At 42.8% G+C, this 25,151-nt stretch overlaps 1 protein-coding gene across 1 annotated transcript in view; it reads left to right on the top strand.

Moving 5' to 3' along the window:
• Positions 1-25,151, top strand: part of LOC124605634 (sodium-coupled monocarboxylate transporter 1) — a 327,470-nt gene that overhangs the window by 230,833 nt on the left and 71,486 nt on the right. The gene's annotated exons all lie outside the window — the stretch shown is intronic.

The raw sequence follows: 25,151 nt of genomic DNA, 5'->3' as shown, positions 1-25,151 counted from the left end.
GTGCGGGTCTCCCGCATCGTTCCCTATGCTCCTCGGAACATGGGATCTCATCATCATATATGCCTCTGTAAGAACCCTAATTTCTCGTATCTTATCTTCGTGGTCCCTACGCGAAATGTATGTTGGCGGCAGTAGGATCTTCTTGCACTCAGCTTCAAATGCCGGTTCTCTAAACTTTCCCAGTAGTGTTCTTCGCAATGTATATCTTCTTCCCTCCAAGAATTCCCACTTGAGCTCCCGTTGCATATCCGTAACACTTGCGTGCTGATCGAACCTACCGGTAACAAATCTAGAAACTCTCCTGTTAATTGCTTCGATGTCTTCTGTCAGTCCGATCTGGTGCCGATCCCAGACACTCCAGCAGTACTTAAGAATAGTCGCACTAGCGTCCTATATGCGGTCTGCTTTATATATGAACCACACTTTCCTAAAATTCTCCCAATAAACCGAAGTCGACCTTTCGCCTTCCCTACCACAATCCGCACACGCTCGTTCCATTTCACATCGCAGATATTTACATGACACGACCGTGTCAAGCAGGACACTATAATGCTGTATCCGAACATTACGGGCTTGTTTTTCATACTCATCCGCATTAACTTACATCTTTTCTACCTTAAGAGCCAGCTGTCATTCATCCATTCATCACACCAACCGGAAGTTTTGTCTAGATCATCTTTTATGAACCTACAGTCACTTATCTTCGACACCTTCCTGTACACCACAGCATCGTCAGTGAACAACCGCAGACTACTGTCCACCCTAACTGCCAGATAATTTATGTATACAGAAAATTGCAACGGTCCTATCACACTTCCCTGGGGCACTCCTGATATTACCCCTGCCTCCGATGAAAACTCGCGGTGGAGGACAATATACTGGGTTCCATTACTAAAGAAGTCTTCGAGTCAGTCACACATCTGGGGGCCTATTCCGAATGCACGCACCTTCGTTAAAGCCTGCAATGGGGCACCGTGTCGAATGCTTTTCAGAACTCTAGGAACATGCAGTCTGCTTGTTGCCCTTCATCCGTCGTTCGCACTATGCGAGAAAAGGGCAAGCAGAGTTTCACATGAGCGATGCTTTCTAAACCGTACTGATTCGTAGCCATCAGCTTTTCGGTCGCAAGCAAACTTATTATATCCGAACTCAGAATACGCTCTAGAATTCTGCAGCAAACCGATTTTAAGGATGTTGGTCTGTAATTTTGCCGGTCCGTTCTTTTACCCTTCTTATATACCTCCCGTATCCATTTCCAAATTACCATGTAACAGATTACAATAAGTTTAGTATCTCCAGCCGATTCAAATGTTGGTTTCAGAAGTTCCCCGTAATGTTCAGTACTGACTGAACTGAACTCTGACTTAGCGAGCATCTCAGACCTTCAAATACACTCCTGGAAATTGAAATAAGAACACCGTGAATTCATTGTCCCAGGAAGGGGAAACTTTATTGACACATTCCTGGGGTCAGATACATCAAATGATCACACTGACAGAACCACAGGCACATAGACACAGGCAACAGAGCATGCACAATGTCGGCACTAGTACAGTGTATATCCACCTTTCGCAGCAATGCAGGCTGCTATTCTCCCATGGAGACGATCGTAGAGATGCTGGATGTAGTCTTGTGGAACGGCTTGCCATGCCATTTCCACCTGGCGCCTCAGTTGGACCAGCGTTCGTGCTGGACGTGCAGACCGCGTGAGACGACGCTTCATCCAGTCCCAAACATGCTCAATGAGGGACAGATCCGGAGATCTTGCTGGCCAGGGTAGTTGACTTACACCTTCTAGAGCACGTTGGGTGGCACGGGATACATGCGGACGTGCATTGTCCAGTTGGAACAGCAAGTTCCCTTGCCGGTCTAGGAATGGTAGAACCATGGGTTCGATGACGGTTTGGATGTACCGTGCACTATTCAGTGTCCCCTCGACGATCACCAGTGGTGTACGGCCAGTGTAGGAGATCGCTCCCCACACCATGATGCCGGGTGTTGGCCCTGTGTGCCTCAGTCGTATGCAGTCCTGATTGTGGCGCTCACCTGCACGGCGCCAAACACGCATACGACCATCATTGGCACCAAGGCAGAAGCGACTCTCATCGCTGAAGACGACACGTCTCCATTCGTCCCTCCATTCACGCCTATCGCGACACCACTGGAGGCGGGCTGCACGATGTTGGGGCGTGAGCGGAAGACGGCCTAACGGTGTGCGGGACCGTAGCCCAGCTTCATGGAGACGGTTGCGAATGGTCCTCGCCGATACCCCAGGAGCAACAGTGTCCCTAATTTGCTGGGAAGTGGCGGTGCGGTCCCCTACGGCACTGCGTAGGATCCTACGGTCTTGGCTTGCATCCGTGCGTCGCTGCGGTCCGGTCCCAGGTCGACGGGCACGTGCACCTTCCGCCGACCACTGGCGACAACATCGATGTACTGTGGAGACCTCACGCCCCACGTGTTGAGCAATTCGGCGGTACGTCCACCCGGCCTCCCGCATGCCCACTATACGCGCTCGCTCAAAGTCCGTCAACTGCACATACGGTTCACGTCCACGCTGTCGCGGCATGCTACCAGTGTTAAAGACTGCGATGGAGCTCCGTATGCCACGGCAAACTGGCTGACACTGACGGCGGCGGTGCACAAATGCTGCGCAGCTAGCGCCATTCGACGGCCAACACCGCGGTTCCTGGTGTGTCCGCTGTGCCGTGCGTGTGATCATTGCTTGTACAGCCCTCTCGCAGTGTCCGGAGCAAGTATGGTGGGTCTGACACACCGGTGTCAATGTGTTCTTTTTTCCATTTCCAGGAGTGTATATCTAGATTCCTGCATGCATTCTCATTTTCAGATACGCTGTCCGCTCTTCCCTGTCCCCTACGCTTCACCACACACACACACACACACACACACACACACACACACTAAACAGAATTATTCCATTCACCTCTCCCGTTATTAATTCCTTTCACTTCGTTTCGACTCGTGCTGATAATCTTAGACATTTAATTTATCTGAAAGACTTCAGAAGCCTGTAAAGGCGAGATTACCCTCATCCTGTTTACGCAGAAAGACTACAATCAACACTGAATACATAGTAGGTTACCTAACTGCGATTATACAGAACTTCATGTTTATATTCATATAATAAGTACTCCCCTCAGAGAGGTGTGGCATGTATCCCTCACAAAAGTGACAGCTGTAAGATGGAGTTGTTTAATCTGAAACATTAATAAAATCGTTGCAGACCAGCTATCTGACGGTCTCGATCATAGGTTTTGTTGTATTGTCACTTTGAACTACGTAGTGGCGCTGCATTATATATTCCTTCACAACTATAAGAGAATTTTGGACGGGGAAGGATTGCCACATAACCTTCCAATGCCACGAAAAGTTTGATTAGGGATACATGAGAATAGCAGGAGACACTCTACAAAATAAGAAAACAACTTCCTCAGTTTCTTTAATTTATGATTACAACACTCAATGAAAGGAAAATTTATCACTGAACTACACAAAAACACAATTGGAAACGATCTGTTTTCTGCACACTTTCAAGAACCCGTTGACCTACGTTATCTTGCCCGTAACTCTGTTGAATGGTTACCTACCCCTGAATTTTCCCCGTACCCTTGAAATGATACTACTGAGAGAAGTGACGCAGTGGTAACACACTTGAGTCGCGTTGAGGAGGGTGCTAGTTGAAATTCCAAATTTAAGCTTCTCGCGGGTTTCCTTAAATCGTCTGAACTTAATGGTTTCCTTAAAAAGGTTACTGCCGATTTCCTTCATCAGCCTTCACTACTCAGCTATGTTTCTAATTACGTCGATGGGAGGTTGAGCCCTGATTTTCTTCCTTCCTTCCTTTTTATGACTAGCATTGCGGATGGCATTTATCTCCCGCCTCACCGCCCGGCTACCCTGCGCGGCGAGAACACTGGGATTTGCAGCAAGAACCTTCAGGACGAGTATGTAAATGAGAGATAGAGAAGATCCAGTGAAGAGCTGCGCGTTTCGTCACGGAGTCGTTTATCCAGCGTGAGAGCCTTACCGAGATGCTCGACATACTCCATTGGCAGACGTTACGAGAGAGGCGTCGTACATCACGGAGAGGTTTACTGCTTAAATTTCGAAAGAATACTTCCTGGGAAGAGTTGGACAACATATTACTTCCTCCAACATACATCTCGCGTAATGACCACGACGAGAAAATTCAAGAAATTAAAAAATTTGAAATTTGTGGTACGTTCCTATGGGACCAAACTGCTGATGTCTTCGTCGCTAGGCTGACAAACTATTTAATCTTACTTTAACTTACGCTAAGGACAACACACATACCCATGCCCGAGGAAGGACTCGATCCTCCGACGGGGGACCGCGTGAACCATGGCAAGGCACCCCCAGACCGTGTGGCTACCGTCGCGGCGAGAATTTAGACACATAACGTGAGTGTAGACCTCTAATGCCACATACCTCCACAAACCTACCAACTGTCGGATTCCTGATACTCATAATCAGTGATGTATTTCGTTCCAAAGATGGACAAACAAGCTTTTAAGCAAGTGGCCATAATGTTTTGGTTCATCAGTGTATGCTCGCGCTTGCCTTTCAACATCGCAGGTAGTGTCACTTGACATACCAAACCAACTAATTCGGTGGTGTGGCTAGGACAGGCTAAGGACGCTGCAGTTCTACGTAGCACGTGGTCTTACCTCGCAGTGCAAGCGAGGAAGGGGTCGCGAAAGATGACTTCCCGAACCGACGTGGCGGCTTGCTGTTAATGTCATTAAATTTTTTGATGACGAGAAGGAAAAAAGAATGGAAATGCTGACGGCAAAACTGACAGAACTGAGTAAACCGATGGTCTGTAAATTAGGGCGGGAGATGCACATTATTGAGTGGACTGGGATTCAGGTATCTTTACCAGAGAAAAAGAAATAAAGTACACACAGTGCTTACCCGTTGACGATATGAATAAACGTGTTATTGTCTAATAACTTCCGCGGTGTTGTGAACAATACAACTGAACACCAACATTGCAAAAATTCGATAGCTTTTATCTCGCACAAATTGCGTTCGCGGCTGCTTTGAGAAAGTTTTTAATCTAGGATTTGTTTTTAAAAGGTGCAGAATAAATGAGGTTCCTCCGAGGAGAGGGTATAGTTTCGAGAAATTAGCACTACATTACATTTTTACGAAAGAAAGAAGAACCAAAAACGAAACGGACAGTGGTTTATTCAGATGAAACATTTATACACATCACTCTGAGAATAAATGTTGTCACTGTGATAATGTGCGAAAAGTATTGTCAGACACAAGTACCCTTCAGTGTATGTACAAGTCGACAGTGGAAAGTCATAGGGGACTACAATGGAAGCGAATTATCAAAACAACTGTTTTCTGTGATGAGACTTACTGACAGATCCCTTATTAGATAAATATATTGCCCGTGAAATCCAAAGTTCCGGCAGACAGTTTTAATTTGTCTGGAAATTTAGAAACGACGTGCGCTCCGCTCTAGAGTGAAAAATTCATTCTCGAACCAACGCCTACGCAATTAAAAAGCCTTTTATTCGCAATATCCTTTCTTCCAGCAGTGTTAGTCTCGAAAAATGTGGGAAGAGTTTCTGCGAACTTTGGGAAGCAGGAAAGGAGTACTGGTAGAACTGGAGCTATGAAGGCGGATCGTGACTCCTGCCTGGATAGCTCAGGCGGTAACAGCACTGCGCGGGGAAGACAAGGTTCCGGGTTCGACTGCTGGTCTGAGACGGAGTTTTAATCTGTCACCAAGTAAGAGATTCATTCTGGATTATGTGCTGCTCGTCGGTTCTAATGTAAACAACCTCCACCTGGGAATTCCTCTACAAACTTCTGAACGGTACCTTGTCGACAAGCAGGACACACCATGCATTTTTCTATGCATTCTTATCGCATCATCGGCGCGTATCAATGTGAACTACAACTCAAGCGTCCGGGTGACCATGTAGGGAAAGGCCAGTCTGTGTGTGCACCGGGATGCGTGGTGTGCACAGATGCACGTATTGGGCGGAGGCTATTTGCCCAGCCCAGTCGCCTTTTCCTTAAATACCAGGTGATCAAAAAGTCAGTATAAATTTGAAAACTGAATAAATCACGGAATAATGTAGATAGAGAGGTACAAATTGACACACATGCTTGAAATGACATGGGGTTTTATTAGAACCAAAAAACATACAAACGTTCAAAAAATGTCCGACAGATGGCGCTTCATCTGATCGGAATAGCAATAGTTAGCATAACAAAGTAAGACAAAGCAAAGATGATGTTCTTTACAGGAAATGCTCAATATGTCCACCATCATTCCTCAACAATAGCTGTACTCGAGGAATAGTGTTGTGAACAGCACAGTAAAGCAAGTCCGGAGTTATGGTGAGGCATTGGCGTCGGATGTTGTCTTTCAGCATCCCTAGAGATGTCGGTCGATCACGATACACTTGCGACTTCAGGTAACCCCAAAGCCAATAATCGCACGGACTGAGGTCTGGGGACCTGGGAGGCCAAGCATGACGAAAGTGGCGGTTGAGCACACGATCATCACCAAACGACGCGCGCAAGAGACCTTTCACGCGTCTAGCAATGCTTTGTTTTTTATTTTGGTTCTAATAAAACCCCATTTCATTGCAAGCATGTGTGTCAATTTTTACCTCAATATCTACATTATTCCGTGGTTTATTAAGTTTTCAAATTTATGCTTACTTTTTGATCACCCGGTACTTTACGATGTCGCTTTTTCCTTAAATGCTTTACGATGTCCTCCTGGTGTTGGTACAGCGCGTCGTCGTCCCAGATCCTGTAGGAGTCTTCCTCTTACGGGTCCTAGCATCCTTCTGCTTCCTCTTCTTAAGCTTCAGTTCCATGAGCGGACCCTTCTTGGTCGTTACAAGGCTCTCGGAACGGAATGTTTTATTGCGATTTATAGTGTCGGAGTGAGGCTCTTACGGAGGCACTTTGATGAGTAAATATTTCTGCTGCAGTGGTGAGACCTTTGGTGCACATTTTGCTGATAATTTCCTAATGGTCGGCTTCTAGTGGTATTTTGTGTGTGTGTGTGTGTGTGTGTGTGTGTGTGTGTGTGTGTGTGTGTGTGCGCGCGCGCGCGCCGGGGGAGGGGGGGGGGGGCTGGCTTTCTTGATGTTGGTCCTGAACTTAGTTTTCTGTATGTTGACCTTCAAGTCACTCTACTGTAAAGGCTCTGCAGGTTGTAAGTAGTCTCCTCTATAATGTTCGCTATTTACTGCATTTATACAAGATTCTACATATCACATTTCAAAATCCACCGCATTATTTATGCGTTATTCGCCACAGCGTGAGTTACACTTAAAACGCGTAGAGTTTCGTATTACTTGTTTCATATCACTTCTGGGAAATAATCGTCCGATCTTTTTCTGTTTCTCAATCAGCTTTTCACTGTCGACGGTTATAACTGTCAGTACAGTCAAAACATTGCCGTCGTCAACCGAATGTTGTCCTCCTTATTCTGCTAGCCGATTAAAAGTATTTCATTGCCTCGGTATGTGTAAAATTGTTGCCTGCCTCTTCGAAACACACTTTGTTCGCTACCCCTGTCCGCATCACTTATCTGCTCAAACGATATTTAGCCAATCAGAAATGTTTTCGTCATCTACGTCTTCACAACCACAAATGTTTCACTAGATCTGTCAGAGGAGGAGCAGTATCACGTTCCTTATTGCTATAAACTCGGTAGACACTTAACAGCGGAGTGTGCTGCATCGTCCCCGGCCGGGGCACAATGAGTCACAAGCATAATAGTGAAAAATGTTCGTTCTTATTTTGTTAGATATTTCAGCTCTTTACTTTTGTTTAAAAAATCACTGAACTATGCACATATGATTCGCAAAACGGATAATCCACACATTTGTAATCGGGAGCTGGGAGCTTGCTGTACACTGATTTCGTGCATCTCACCCACCCCGCTCTCGCGTGCCACGCCGACTGCCATTGGAAGATCTGCCGACATCCCAGCCACCAGGCACACCAAAGGCAGCAGTACGCTACGTAGGCAGGAGTACTCTCTCTTCAACAGAGCAGCTCGATCGAGTGCATTTAGCTGTGGCCAGTGTACACCAAATGATTTCTTAGGTCATAACTGGAGTTGTAACTCCCTTTCCCAGTATTTCTCATTGGGTCCATATGTCACTCTAATCCTTAAGTGCGTCGTAGAGTAGTACTATTTTAAAAGCACTTACCAGTTCCATATTTTCAGGATACTTCACTTCTTGTCAATAAGCGAAATGAAATAAAAGCTACGCTGGACAAAATAGTTCATCTCATAGCTGCAACAAGTACATCTTAGGAACTTGTTCTGTGTCACTGCAAGGACGTAGCCAGGATTTTGTCAAAGGGGAGGCGGAGGGATTTGATTTGTTAAAGAGGACCATAAAAAGGCTGACTTTTTCATTCTATTCTGAAAACACATTTATTTATTTATTTATTGTATGTACATAATTTGCTTTTGGAAAACCTTCATACAAATAATTTTTCGTTTATAAAATTGAGCAAGAAAAGCTTGTCTTAAAAAGCGTAACATGTAATAAGAAACACCCAAATGTGCAATAAAATGTTTCTTTCGTAAAGTGAGGAACAACCGCCTTCAGTCACAAACGTGGTTTTACTGCAATGTGCAATGCATGGGGACTCGTCCTGAGGTGCTTTAACACTGTACATCAATTTTTTTTCCATCTAAGATTTAGGTTGATTCTGATCCTTGTAGGATTACAATGGTATATTACAAACTGAAAAATTGTGAATATAAGTTTACAAAACTAAGACAAATCGAAAGATAACTTACGTTTCCCGTAGTGGATACATGGTTTTGAAGCATAGTATCGGTAAACATATTTATGTGCATATCTACACATTATAGAAACGTGTATAAATGAACATAAATCTGCTTACTCATACTGAGCTTCAAAATCACGTAAGTTATTATTCTTCTTCTTCTCCTTGGTTGGCTCTACGGTTCTTGAAGAACCTTGGCCTCCCATATCACCTGCCTCCATTCTTCTCAGTCCACCGCCTTCCTTCTCCAGTTTCTTATTCCCATCGACGTTAGATCTTCTTCCATATCGTGCAGCTACCTTTTCCTGGGTCTACCTCTTCTCCATCTCCCGTCAGGTTTTCCCATGAAAACTGTCTTGACACTCCGAGTTTCTGGCATTCTCTGTACATGTCCTGCCCATCTTATTCTTCCCTGCTCAATTTTAACAACAATATCTATCTGTCCAAAAAGTGTTTGTAGTTCTACATTTGCCCTTACTCTCCAGCCATCTTCCTCTTTCACTGTTCCAAAAATTCTTCTCAGCATCTTTCTTTCCCATCTCAATAACCAGTTCTCCTCCTTTAACGTCAATACCCAGCCTTCTGATCCATATATTTCTATAGGTCTTAATATGGTCGTGTATATTTTGATTTTTATATACCTACTAACATTCATGGAATTAAATACATCCAGCAAAGGCAAAATAGCAATGATGTCCACTCGTTATCCTTTCTTGAATTTCTACTGCTACTTTGGGCTCCCCCATCATCATATAGTTTGTTTTGTTTACTTCTAAACCTACTTCTCTTGCTGCTTCCTCTAACGTATCGTAGTTCCCCTTTAGTGCCCTTACATTCCTTGCCATTAATGCTGCCACTTAAACTTGCCGATTAAGTATTGTTCCTCCTGGATTTATCGGCATTTGCCGCATCATCTTTTATAAAACTAAATTAAATAACATTGTAGAGATCACATCTCCCTGTCGTAGCCCCCTCCGTACACGAAATTCACCGGGCAATTCTTGCTCTATTCTTACTTTACACACTGTGGCTTTCATTGTCATTTCTGTTAAATTGACCAATTTTAATGGGATTCTAAATTATTTCATGATCTGTATAATTTTCATCCTGTGTAGGATGTCGTACGCTTGCTTAAAATCAATGTACAACTGATGTTGTTGGTTGTCATACTCATAAAACTTCTCTAGCACTTGTATTACTAAAAATATCTGATCCATCGTGGATCTGTTCCTCCTAAATCTAGCCTGATAGTCCCCCAATATCCCTTCTATCGTCCCTTCAAGTCTGGAGGCTAAAATTTTACTAAGTATGTTATATGTCACGTTCAAGAGTGTGGTTCCACGATAATTGCTACATTCTGACTTGTCGCCTTTTTATGTAACGGGCAGATAATTTCCATGTTCCAATCCTTAGGCATTACCTCCTTTATCCATATTTCCTTTATCAATTCCTCCACTTTCTTTGCCCCATATTTTAACAATTCGGCCTCTATGCCGTCTTCTCCTGCTGCTTTATTATTTTTTAGGCTCTTGACAGCATTCTTCACTTCCTCTAGCTCTGGTACTACTTCCTCTTCCCGATCCTCTACATCTAACTCTCATTCCAATTCTGAGTCCTGTTCCCTTTCATTCTCAATCACGGTTCCTTCTTGTTTATCCCTTCTTTCCCGTCAAGCAGTTCGGTACAATACTTATGCAACCTTTCTAGGACTTTGCTTTTGTCTCCAAATAGATTTCCGTCCTTATCCTTATAGAAAACTCCTCGAGGTTGGTAACCTTTCTCCAAATCTCTTGTTCTTTCATAGAGCCTTCTGATCTCTTTATCGTCTCCCATTTGTCCGGCTGCTCTATCCTTATCCTTTCATGCTGCCTTTTCTTTGCCCTACAAAGCTTATCCGCTCTTTTCATATTTTCTCTGTATTCTTCTGCCGCTAACCTCCTGTTCCTTTGCAAAAGTTATTTTTTCTGTGTGTCCTAATTTTGTAAACTTATATTCACAATGTACCCCTTTGTAATATACCATTGTAATCCTACCAGGACAAGAATTAACCTAAATCTGAGAAAGGAAAAAAAAACTGATGTAGACTGTTAAAGCATCTGAAGATGTGTCCTCAGGGATCGAAATGCACCGTACATAGAAATAAAATTACGACTGTTACTGAAGGAGGTTGTTCTTTATTTTACGAAAGTAATACAGACACGAAGAAACACTGAGAGCTATGGATAAAATTACGTGAAATATTTCTTTATTTTGCAATATGATAACACCACTCTATTACCAAACGAATTAAAATTCGAATGTATTGTATTGCCTCACTGTTAACGAAACACAGCTTGCAATATAAAGTGCACTATTGCAGAAGAGTCTTAATGTTGTGTTGAATAACTTATAAAGTTAAAGGGTTCAAATATTTTTTGATGACAGCTATCTTTCTCCTGTAATCTTGTATTTAACTTTACGACTTATCTGAAACCAACTCAGAATTTCTTCATCACATCATAGCATCCCGAGTTCCTGAGTTCAGACTCAAATTTTATTAAAGTATCTTTCATTACATTAAAATTCTTCGGTTTTCTTACGTGACCAAGAACTTTTTTAAAATTACTATTTCAACAGTCCAGTGTAGCAAATGAATTTATTTATAAAACAAAACAGTATTCACTGATACTATGAGCTACAGTTTTGGGATCCTTACATTGATTCATGCATTAATTTCAACTTGGCTTGTAATGTATGCAGCGTCATAAATGAGTTTGTATTTATCCATGATAATACGGTTGTCAAGCCTTTTATGCTATTAAACTCCTCTACGATGTACAATACACGTTGTCGGTTATATGACTTTTATATAGAAAGACGTTAAAGTTGTGACGGTTGGACTCACTGTTCCAAGGATATTAAGAATAAAACACTTCGCAACACAATATCGTTTTTGTATAAAGCTTGAAGATATGATACAGAACTGTTCCACAAGTGAGCCATCTTTACGCACAGAAACTTAACACAAAATGGCAATCCCCTAGCCGCCTTCCATTGTAAATATAGCTTTTAGTGTCAGGAGTCTTCAAAGAGATGTTCGGCTCGGCCTTCGATCCAGCTTTTTCCGTTTAAGCAGACAGGCTGCCTCTTTAAAGGACTTGGAATGTGACAGGCAAGAAAGGAATTCGGAATGAATTGGCTAAGGCCTGTAGTAAGGGACCAACTCCTGCATTTGGCTGAAATGGAAATGGGAAACCACAGGGAAGTATATGCACGATTGCCGGCAGATGGATTCGAACCAACTCGCCTCCCGAATCCAGAGACTGCACCTAACTGCACAGAGCTACCCCGATCGGTGGAAAATGTAAGAAAAAAAACTGGTTGTTGTACATTGCTTTCAAAGAAAATAAAATGCATCACAACAAAAGGTAGACTTCTTATGTTCCTTGAATTGTGCTTGTTTGTTATTTGATAGCGCATGAATGCATGCATTTTAAGGTTTAACTGTGGAGGGAATTCTTGGTTTCAGTTATTACAGTATTAAGAGCGTAAATAGATTTGGGACGAGAGTGAGGGGGGGGGGGGGGGAGGGAGAGGATGCAGGACGCAATCGGCTCGAAACGAATTCAGGCAGCTTGCTGAAAGATCATTTAGAAAGGAACGAACTATAAAATGTGTTGTCATCGCATACCCCTTCTGCTCTCCACAAACTCTTCTCCATTTTTTCGTATCAGAACTGATTTTCGTTACTGAGTACAGCCGTGATGATCACATTTGGGCTAATAACGACAGAATGTTCAGCAATTTTTTTTACAGATATGCAACCATCGTCATTTGGGCGATATTTTTGTTGATCAATTGTTGATCAATGAGATTTTTGGGCGACGCAGGCAAATCAAAGTGCATTTATATGGCATTGACTTTTGTTTAATGTTATTTGTAGTGATGTTCAGTAATCCAGCGCCTTGTGAAATACTGAAGTATTTCAACGGCTAAGTTCTACCAGTCTCCAAATAACGACTCCAGTGATAAAATTAATCTGTTGCAGATAGGTAATCAGGCTATTATAGCAATGCGTACGTGCCTTTAACTTATCACAACGCTAGTGGACGAAGCACAATCGGTTTTTCTTCTTTCTTGTTACAAAGGTATCCGTAATTAGAAACTATGAGAATAGCACACTGCACAAAAATAATAAACTGAAGCACTTACTTATCGTTTCTTCCGTCGCTTCTTGATAGAACAATTCCATATTGAGGGTTGAGTAACACTTAGGCGGTTTTTGTTCTACTGATTTTTATTTTTATGAACTAGTTTTCGGCTTATTAGGCCATCTTCAGATAACTACTGGCTATTGTTTACAAGGAGCTTGTGTTCTTACGAACCAAACATTCTGCACTAAGATACAACGCACTTACATACGATCTTAAATTTTGGTATTGTCTTTGGTATTGTCAGTAGGGTCTTTTGACTTTTTGTTCTGTAAAACTGTTTTTTGACATAATAAATCACATTTTATGGTTTGTCAGTACCGTTTATGACAACAATTAGAATTATTTAGAATACACATTATTACAAATTTACAATTTTTTGGTATTCGTTGTGAACAGTTGCACTGGACATTAATTGTTGGTTGTACAACAGCGATGTTTTCTTAGGCTGTTACATTTTGTTATTAGAAAATTGTGCATTAATATATACCAAATATTACATTGTTACAGTTGAGTTACAGTTAGGAATGTAAACATGTAAGGGATATTACATTATATTGTGATGTAAATTTGTTTACTATTGGGACACTTTATAGTGTAAAGTTTAAGAGTGGTGATGTGCTCAGTTGCAGTTGGTCATTTAGGACCAGCTGGAGATTAAATAAATCAGACTCCACCTTTGCTGAACATGTGCTCAAAGGAGGACATAAATATCTAACACACACAAAAGTGCTACATATAGCCAACAAAGGCAGAAAATTCAGCCTACTAGAAGCACTTGAAATTAACAAACACTTAACCCTAAATCCCCAGCTGGTCCTAAATGACCAATTGCAACTGAGCACATCACCACTCTTAAACTTTACACAATACAGTAAACCAGCTACTAACCACAAAGTGTCCAAATAGTAAACAAATTCACATCCCAATATAATGTAATACCCCTAACAGTAAGTCAACTGTAACAATGTAATATTTGGAATATATTAATGCACAATTTTCTAATAACAAAATGTAACCGCCTAAGAAAACATCGCTGTTGTGCAACCAACAATTAATGTCCAGTGCAACTGTTCACAACAAATAACAAAAATTGTAAATTTGTAATAATGTGTATTCTAAATAATTCTAATTATTATGTTAAAGAACAGTTTTACAGAACGAAAAGTCAAAAGACCCGTCTGACAATTCCAAAGACAATACCAAAATTTAAGATCGTATGTAAGTGCGTTGTATCTCAGTCCAGAATGTTTGGTTCACAAGAACACAAGCTCCTTGTAAACAATAGCCGGTAGTTATGTGAAGAATGGCTTAATAAGCCAAAAACTACTTCACACAAATAAAAATCAGTAGAACAAAAAACCGCCCAAGTATTATTCAACCCTCAACATGAAGCACGTACATTAAATTAAGTGAGAACTGAACTGATTAACAAAATAAAAACTGAACTCACGTAAGGTCAGCATTGTACAACATTTGGCCTTGACTAAAGAAGCGGCAGGCAAAAGCAGATAGTGCCATCGATATAGCGATAATTTAAATCTGTTAAACCGATCGATAGCATCGTTGTACTGTATGTCGAAACTGCATATCCCTTTTTTGTTGTGTTACTGAATCAAAATATAAGAGGCGATCAAAAAATTTCCGTACAGTCCAGAATCGGTATGCCACTCAGGCAAAATCGCGGTGGCACGGAGACAATAATTACACCGACGAACCAGGTTGAAGATACCCGTTCGGTAAAACACCGTGTCCTGCTGCGTCAAGCACTCCGCAGATGCCCACTGCAAATCCCCATCCTACAGGGACCCTTGACCCTAGCCTGTTTTAAGGGACCGAAGGCGTGGTAATTGCATGAGGAGAGATGAGGACTGCAGGGCGGATGTTCGAGTGTATTCCACCTGAATTGGCGTAACTTCTTCGTTAAAACATTTTTGATATGGTGACATGTATTACCTTGAAGCAGCAGCACCCCTTGTCGCACCATTTTCCAACGGTCCTTTTCGACAAACATGCTGCCCCATACATAGTCTTCATTCTCCTATGAATACCTACCAGAATCTGTCCTTCAGCAGCCAAGAAAAGACTAACAGCATGTTGGTAATGTTTGGAAGCGTTTGGTAACAACATCGCCATAGTTCGCGTCTCCGCATTTATCTCGCGGACACAAAAAAAGATACAAATGACAGACTAATCCCTTGCTGACATGTCAGTGCTTATGTACCTGCATAGGAATCGCGCTGTATTACATATACGCTGCAGCAACGCCCTCAAACCGAAATTTTGATAGCCTCTTATGACTTCCTATTTCATTACACTGCGGTTAGGTCGTATTTTATTTCATTTGGGGGGGGGGGGGGGGGGGGAAATCCGGACGTCCTTGACGTCCTGGACCTCTACGTCCCTGGCAGTACTTCTGCACTGAAGCATCTTGTCCTCTGATCTCATGAGTCTGATTAAAATCTGTTCCAGAAACATCTGAGGTAGCCACCGATAACTCAGCATGGGGTACTTCGCGTTAGTAGCCGGACACGTTAGCTGTTACTGTAGATGGCAGAGACTTCAGAAGTAAATAATGAGCATGAGAGAAGACTAATGATTACAGAAAACAATAACAAGAACAATTGTATCTCTAAAGTACAGTGAAGTATATGCACAACCTGCTGCGCTGCCTACAACAGCCATCATATTCACAGCAGAGAACTAATGGCCACAGAGAGGAAACACTGATACAATACACGTCCTGTCCTACAAAATGTTTCCGGTACGCATATGACTGCGGTTATTTTTTATCTCTGTTTACGTTTATTCTTATTTTCACTCTCTTTGTATTATTTCAACTACTGTCATTAGGGAAATATCGCTTTCACAGCTGTTCTGACATTTTGCTAGAACACACTGACGCACTTACGAAAGAATGAAGTAGCTCCACCAACACAGCTACTATCGCGAATGAACATACAGTCTCAACATCACATCAGAGACAGTAAAATCAAATGAACAAATGAAAAATTTCTTTGTACTGCGGTGTAAGTACCTGGATGAAGTTTAAGACATTAGTCAGGAATAATCAGTAAGCAAAGAAGTGGTATACGGAAGTACTAAGGAATGAAGAGATTCGGATGCACTTCTCTAAGGCTATAGATACAGCAATAATGAATAGGTCAGTAGGCAGTACAGTTGAAGAGGAATGGACATCTCTAAAAAGGGCCATCACAGAATTTGGTAACGAAAACATAGGTACAAAGAAGGTAACTGCGAAGAAACCATAGGTAACAAAAGAAATACTTCAATTGATCGATGAAAGGAGAAAGTACAAAAATATTCCGGAAAACTCAGGCACACAGAAATACAAGTCGCCGAGGAATGAAATAAATAGGAAGTGCAGGAAAGCTAAGACGAAATGGCTGCAGGAAAAATGTGAAGACAACGAAAAAGAAATGATTATCGGAAAGACAGATTCAGCATATAGGAAAGTCAAAACAACCTTCGGTGACATAAAAAAAAGGGCGATGACATTAAGAGAGCAACGTGAATTTCGGTGTTAAATGCAGAGGAGAGAGCAGATAGGTGGAAAGAATACATTGAAAGCCTCAATGAGGGGGAAGATTTGTCTGATGTGATAGAAGAAGAAACAGGAGTCGATTTAGAAGAGATAGGGGATCCAGTATTAGAATCGGAATTTAAAAGAGCTTTGGAGTACTTCAGATCAAATAAGGTAGAAGGGAAAGACAACATTCCATTAGAATTTCTAAAATTATTGGTGGAAGTGGCAACTATTCACGTTGGTGTGTAGAATGCATGAATCTGGTGACATACCATCTGACTTTCCGAACGGCAAGAGCTGACAAGTGCGAGAATTATCTCACAATCAGCATAACAGCTCATGCATCCAAGTTGCTTACAAGAATAATATACAGAAGAATGGAAAAGAAAATTGAGGATGCGCTAGATGACGATAAGTTTGGCTTTAGGAAAGGTAAAGGCACGAGAGAGGCAATTCTGACGTTGCGGTTAGTAATGAAAGCAAGATTAAAGAAAAATCAAGACACTTTCATAGGATTTGTCGACCTGGAAAAAGCGTTCGACAATGTACAATTGTGCAAGATGTTCGAAATTCTGAAAAAAGTAAGGGAGAGCTATAGGGAGATACGGGTCATATACAATACGTACAACAGCCAAGAGGGAATAATAAGAGTGGAAGACCAAGAACGAGGTGCTCGTGTTAAAAAGAGTGTAAGTCAAGGATGTAACCTTTCGCCCCTACTGTTCAATATGTACATCGAGGAAGCAATGATGGATATGAAAGAAAGGTTCGGGAGTGGAATTAAAGGTGAAGGGATATCAATGATACGATTCGCTGATGACATTGCTAGCTTGTGTGAAAGTGAAGAAGAATTACATGATCTGCTAAACGGAATGAACAGTCTAATGAGTAAAGAGTATGGATTGAGAGTAAATTGAAGAAAGACGAAGGTTATGAGAAGTAGTAGAAATGAGAACAGCGAGAAATTTAACCTCAGGATTGATGATCACGAAGTAGATGAAGTTAAGGATTTCTGCCAGCTGAGCAGTAAAATAACCAATGAAGGACGGAGCAAGGAGGACATCAAAAGCAGACTAGCAATGGCAGAAAGGGCATTCCTGGCCAAGATAAGTCTACTAATATCAAATATCGGCCTTAATTTGAGGAAGAAACTTCTGGGAACGTCTGGAGTACAGACAGCATTTGTATGGTAGTGAAACACGGACAGTGGGAAAACCGGAACAGAAGAGAATCGAAGCATTTGAGATGTGGTGCTACAGACGAATGTTGTAAATAAGGTCGACTGATAGGTAAGGAGCCGGCCGAAGTGGCCGCGCGGTTCTGGCGCTGCAGTCTGGAACCGCGAGACCGCTACGGTCGCAGGTTCGAATCCTGCCTCGGGCATGGATGTGTGTGATGTCCTTAGGTTTGTTAGGTTTAACTAGTTCTAAGTTCTAGGGGACTAATGACCTCAGCAGTTGAGTCCCATAGTGCTCAGAGCCATTTGAACCATTTGATAGGTAAGGAATGAGGTGATTCTGCGCATAATCGGAGAGGAAAGGAACATGGGGAAAACACTGATAAGGAAAAGGGACAAGATGATAGGACATCTGTTAAGACATGACAGAATGACTTCCATGGTACTAGAGGGAGCTGTAGAGGGCAAAAACTGTAGAGGAAGACAGAGACTGGAATACATGCAGTCCAGCAAATAATTGAGGACGTAGGTTGCAAGTGCTACTCTGAGATGAAGAGGTTGCATAAGAGAGGAATTCGTGGCGGATCGCATCAAACCAATCAGAAGACTGATGACCCCCCCCACCCCCAAAAAAAGTACCTTTATGTACCAGATAGCTTAGTCTTACGTGAAATATGATAGAGGGGCATATATAACGTATTAAACAAGCCGCGACAGACTACGGTGCCAATAAAACGCAACAACAGCGCGTGTATATGCAGTTGGTTTTATAATTTATTTCGTCATGTTTTAGACCAGAATTTTTGACTATTCAAAACCTCCCCACAGAGATATTTCTACCTTAACATAGTGTGACACGTTGAATATTGACAAACAGCATTTTATTCTGACATATCTTTACGATCTCTTCAATTTATATTTTTACGTGTAGAACGCTAGATATACAGGATGGTTATAATTAAACTTCCGCTACTTGGGCCGAAAACTGTTTTCCGCATGCGTATCCAAGTTTACAGGAGTGATGTTCAGACTGTGCACTGCAGGATTTGCGCTGTTAGTAATGTTGGTGTTATGACTTACCATTACGCGCCGGTAATGGCCAGATGATGTACGGCTGAAACACAATCGTCAATGGACATTACAATTGCAGACAGTTCACGTGGTCTGGTCAAGGGGAGCAGGGCACTACTCGTGAAGCTATTTTATCAGAAACACAGCAATAGGGCTGCTACTTTTCGCCAGTATCGACGCATTAAAAAAATACGAAGAGGTCCTCTTTCCGCACCGGAGCTGAAGAGCATGATTCGGAACTTCGAATTAACTAGCGATTAAGGGAACTGCTCCTGGGATAGGCAGATGGCCAGTTCCGCTACAAATTATTCAAAAACTTACTGCCGCCACTGGACGCAACGTGCGATCTTCAAGCATTACAAGAGAGGTGTCGCGACAGCTGAACATTTCGTGGTCCACCATCACACGTAAGATGTTACGGACAGCAGTAGAGCAGTCTCTAGTGCGCTTTCAGGCTCTCGTGGATGCAGTTGGTCGGCGCACTGAGCAACGTTTCTAACCTGGGACATAAACACGGTCCGCAAGTAACAAAAGTTACCATCTCGTGTGGAAATTAAAATGAATTTCTTTCAAAGGGTTTATTCGGTATTTCTCTTCCGCATTTTCTTAAAATTCCACAAAGTTTCCTCGTGAGACGTTCGCTCGTTTTTCATGAGCGCCCTCTCAAGTAGCGGAAGTTTAATTATAACCACCCTGCAGTGTTCGTGCCAACTTTCGCTACAAATATTTCAGTATTTTAAAATATATACATTTCCTAAATAATTAGGTTTGGACGGTAGGAGACGAGGTACTGGCAGAAGTAAAGCTGTGAGTACCGGGCGTGAGTCGTGCTTCGGTAGCTCAGATGGTAGAGCACTTGCCCGCGAAAGGCAAAGGTCCCGAGTTCGAGTCTCGGTCGGGCACACAGTTTTAATCTGCCAGGAAGTTTCAATTAGGTTTTAGTTTGATTGTTGAAATACCATCTATACAATTTGTCTCATGTGTTACAGAACTGTGATTGTTTCTGCTTATGACCGCTACTACCATAACATCCAACTTTTGTTTCTATGTGCAACATATTGTTCCTGGATGTATGACGATAGCAATATCCGAAACGCCTAATATTGGAATAATTCAGTCAACTTGCACTCAGTAAATGACGTTTTCCTCCGCGACCTGTACGGCATTTTAAAGAGTGGACATATTTTTCAACTTGGCGGCATACCTCGTTAGTTATTCGTGTCGCAGCTATGTTACTTGCTGATACAGTCACTTACAGAAAATTAAGCTGAAGGTCACCCTATGAAGCAGCGACCATGACTTCCTTTACTGATCGTTGGGTCTTATATCAACTCCACGGACTGGACGTTCCCGAATCATAAACATACACCGTCGTTCCGTCTTCTGCCACCATACGAAAAACAATGTCCTTATCGACTCTGAATCCTTTAACCAGCTGGAATGAGATTTCTACTCCTTTCTCTGTCGTATCAGGGGCAACTATTCGGATAGCCTCCTTGCATTCTCTTTGTTATCCTAAATTTTCCGCCATCTTTTGTACGCTGTTGCCATCACTGTCAAGTTGTGCAGCAAGCTCACTGATTGTAACATGCCTGTCCGCACGAATGAACTCGTACACTCAGTAACGATTATTCGCCTCGGAAGTCGCGCCATTTGTCTTTAATGCTGGCTTTCCTTTACGTCAGCTAGTTCATCCATCTTTCAAATAACTTCCGGGAATTCAGCCAGGTAACACTTTCAGCGACCGCCGATATTTCGGCGGGAGAACACCCCGCCATTTTCAAGGCAAACTGCAACGGACAGGCGACGTACATGCAAATTTAATACCTCGGTTCTCGGACCCAAGCAGGAAAGATAACACACACACACACACTGAACACTAGTGCCACCAAAGATGGCCAAAGTCAGAGCTATCGATAGTGAGACTATGAATTCGCAGGTGAGGTAGCATTGAGTCTGTCCCTCTGTTTCTTGACAAGGGAGAGAGCCGGATTCCAAACAGAGTTTAAACAGAAACCTCCATCCCTGTTAACAAGGTTGCTCGCTAATTTAATCTCAACTGCCTCCCGAATCACACTGTCCCAATAGCTGGACGTGCATGCCAATATCTCGGTGTTATTATATAACATGGAGTGACCAGTATCCAAGCAATGTTCGGCAATAGCAGATCTATTTGGCTGCTGTAATCGTGTGTGCCGTTTATGCTCAGTACATCTGTCCTCCACGGTCCTGATAGTTTGACCAATATATGCCATGCCGCAGCTACAAGGGACACGATATACACCCGCCTTACGCAGTCCAAGATCATCCTTAACGGAACTCAAAAGTGCTCTAATTTTAGATGGAGGTCGGAAAACAAATTTCACATCGTATTTCCGTAAAATACGACCGACCTTATTGGACGTGTTTCCTACGTAAGGCAAGAAGGCAGTAGACTTAGGTGTTGACTCAGAATTATCATCAATCACCTGATGTACAGTTGGTCGATAGCGCAACGCACGTTCAATCTGTCTATCACTGTAACCATTTTGACGAAATGTAACTTCAAGATGGGACAGCTCAGCTGGCAAAGTCTCAGCGTCAGAAACGATATGTGCCCTGTGTACCAAGGTACGAAGTACCCCTTCACGCTGAGCCGAATGGTGACAACTATTAGCTTGTAAGTACAAGTCGGTGTGAGTACGTTTCCTGTAGACTGCATGTCCCAATGATCCATCATCCTTCCTCCTAACCAACACGTCGAGAAAGGGAAGGCAACCATCCTTTTCCACCTCCATCGTAAAACGAATGTTCGGGTGGATCGAGTTCAGATGTTCTAGAAAGACATTCAAATTCTCCCTACCGTGAGGCCAAACAACGAAGGTATCGTCAACGTATCTATAGAAACAGGTGGGTTTTAAAGGCGCCGACTCCAATGCACGTTCCTCAAAGTCTTCCATAAACAAATTTGCGATCACAGGAGACAACGGACTACCCATCGCAACTCCATCTGTCTGCTCGTAATACTGGTCATTAAATAAAAAGTAAGTGGATGTCAACACATGCCTAAAGAGATTAGTTAAATCAGCACCAAACCTGGCTTCAATTAACCGCAACGAATCAGACAGAGGAACACGAGTGAAGAGAGAGACCACATCGAAACTCACTAAAATATCAGAGTCATTCAGCCTCAGTCCCTCCAAACGACGTAAAAAATCAGCTGAGTTCCTGATATGATGTTCACACCGTCCTACTTGTGGACTCAACAGAGATGCAAGATGCTTGGATACACGATATGTCGGGGCGCCGATGTTACTCACTATAGGACGGAAAGGAACCCCTTCCTTATGAACCTTTGGAAGGCCATATAACCTAGGGGGAACCGCACTATAGGTGTTAAGCCTCTTGATTGTGTCCTGCGACAAACCACTTTTCTTCAGGAGGCTGTTGGTCTTTCTCTCAACACTTTTCGTGGGGTCAGCATCGATTCTGCGATACGTTGAATCAGATAGTAAACGTTGCATCTTTTGTACATAATCATGTTTATTTAAAACAACGGTGGCATTGCCCTTGTCAGCAGGTAAAATAACAAAACTGGGATCAACCTTGAGAGAGCGTAAAGCGGCCCTCTCTGCTGCTGTTACATTACTCTTGGGTGGACGAGCCCTAGTCAAAACACGGCATGCCTCCCTCCGAACTTCCTGTGCAGCGTCAGGAGGTAGTTTGCAAACTGCCTGTTCAATTGAACTAATAAAATCAACTACCGGCAAATTCTTCGGAGTGGGTGCAAAATTTAATCCTTTCCCTAGCACGGATAAGGTTGCGTCGTCAAAAGGGTCTCACATTGTTTACCTCTATGGGGAGGAAATGTATCGGTGTTTACGTAAGTTGGATAAACTTCGTAGCTGTCGAGTTAGACTGCAATGTGCTTTGTCGTTTTTATTGAGGTGTCGTGATGAAAATCATGTCCCAACATTTGCTAAGGTTGTGCACCATATTAATTCTCCTGCCGCCAACCGAATTAAGCAACGTGCTGGCTTGGCTCTTGTTCGCGAAAGGATTCGTTTTACTCGTCGACGTTTGGATTCTGTTTCCAAAGAATTGTATCGTTTTCATTTAATGGTTGCATCTGAAGTGTCTGATTTCACTTGGGATTGGTTGGACGGTGCCTCATGGACCCAAGCTGACTGGGAGTACAACTCCGTTACTGCCCGGCATTTGGCAAAGTTTGAACGTTTTCATCGCGCGGAGTCGGATGTTATATCTCGACGTTCTGTGATAAATCTCACAGAGAAATCTTTTGACGACGCAACCTTATCCGTGCTAGGGAAAGGATTAAATTTTGCACCCACTCCGAAGAATTTGCCGGTAGTTGATTTTATTAGTTCAATTGAACAGGCAGTTTGCAAACTACCTCCTGACGCTGCAGAGGAAGTTAGGAGGGAGGCATGCCGTGTTTTGACTAGGGCTCGTCCACCCAAGAGTAATGTAACAGCAGCAGAGAGGGCCGCTTTACGCTCTCTCAAGGTTGATCCCAGTTTTGTTATTTTACCTGCTGACAAGGGCAATGCCACCGTTGTTTTAAATAAACATGATTATGTACAAAAGATGCAACGTTTACTATCTGATTCAACGTATCGCAGAATCGATGCTGACCCCACGAAAAGTGTTGAGAGAAAGACCAACAGCCTCCTGAAGAAAAGTGGTTTGTCGCAGGACACAATCAAGAGGCTTAACACCTATAGTGCGGTTCCCCCTAGGTTATATGGCCTTCCAAAGGTTCATAAGGAAGGGGTTCCTTTCCGTCCTATAGTGAGTAACATCGGCGCCCCGACATATCGTGTATCCAAGCATCTTGCATCTCTGTTGAGTCCACAAGTAGGACGGTGTGAACATCATATCAGGAACTCAGCTGATTTTTTACGTCGTTTGGAGGGACTGAGGTTGAATGACTCTGATATTTTAGTGAGTTTCGATGTGGTCTCTCTCTTCACTCGTGTTCCTCTGTCTGATTCGTTGCGGTTAATTGAAGCCAGGTTTGGTGCTGATTTAACTAATCTCTTTAGGCATGTGTTGACATCCACTTACTTTTTATTTAATGACCAGTATTACGAGCAGACAGATGGAGTTGCGATGGGTAGTCCGTTGTCTCCTGTGATCGCAAATTTGTTTATGGAAGACTTTGAGGAACGTGCATTGGAGTCGGCGCCTTTAAAACCCGCCTGTTTCTATAGATACGTTGACGATACCTTCGTTGTTTGGCCTCACGGTAGGGAGAATTTGAATGTCTTTCTAGAACATCTGAACTCGATCCACCCGAACATTCGTTTTACGATGGAGGTGGAAAAGGATGGTTGCCTTCCCTTTCTCGACGTGTTGGTTAGGAGGAAGGATGATGGATCATTGGGACATGCAGTCTACAGGAAACGTACTCACACCGACTTGTACTTACAAGCTAATAGTTGTCACCATTCGGCTCAGCGTGAAGGGGTACTTCGTACCTTGGTACACAGGGCACATATCGTTTCTGACGCTGAGACTTTGCCAGCTGAGCTGTCCCATCTTGAAGTTACATTTCGTCAAAATGGTTACAGTGATAGACAGATTGAACGTGCGTTGCGCTATCGACCAACTGTACATCAGGTGATTGATGATAATTCTGAGTCAACACCTAAGTCTACTGCCTTCTTGCCTTACGTAGGAAACACGTCCAATAAGATCGGTCGTATTTTACGGAAATACGATGTGAAATGTGTTTTCCGACCTCCATCTAAAATTAGAGCACTTTTGAGTTCCGTTAAGGATGATCTTGGACTGCGTAAGGCGGGTGTATATCGTGTCCCTTGTAGCTGCGGCATGGCATATATTGGTCAAACTATCAGGACCGTGGAGGACAGATGTACTGAGCATAAACGGCACACACGATTACAGCAGCCAAATAGATCTGCTATTGCCGAACATTGCTTGGATACTGGTCACTCCATGTTATATAATAACACCGAGATATTGGCATGCACGTCCAGCTATTGGGACAGTGTGATTCGGGAGGCAGTTGAGATTAAATTAGCGAGCAACCTTGTTAACAGGGATGGAGGTTTCTGTTTAAACTCTGTTTGGAATCCGGCTCTCTCCCTTGTCAAGAAACAGAGGGACAGACTCAATGCTACCTCACCTGCGAATTCATAGTCTCACTATCGATAGCTCTGACTTTGGCCATCTTTGGTGGCACTAGTGTTCAGTGTGTGTGTGTGTGTTATCTTTCCTGCTTGGGTCCGAGAACCGAGGTATTAAATTTGCATGTACGTCGCCTGTCCGTTGCAGTTTGCCTTGAAAATGGCGGGGTGTTCTCCCG

Source organism: Schistocerca americana, chromosome 3 (assembly GCF_021461395.2).
Source record: "Schistocerca americana isolate TAMUIC-IGC-003095 chromosome 3, iqSchAmer2.1, whole genome shotgun sequence".
Taxonomy (NCBI): Eukaryota; Metazoa; Arthropoda; class Insecta; order Orthoptera; family Acrididae; genus Schistocerca; species Schistocerca americana.
This window is presented reverse-complemented; position numbering and strand designations above follow the sequence as displayed.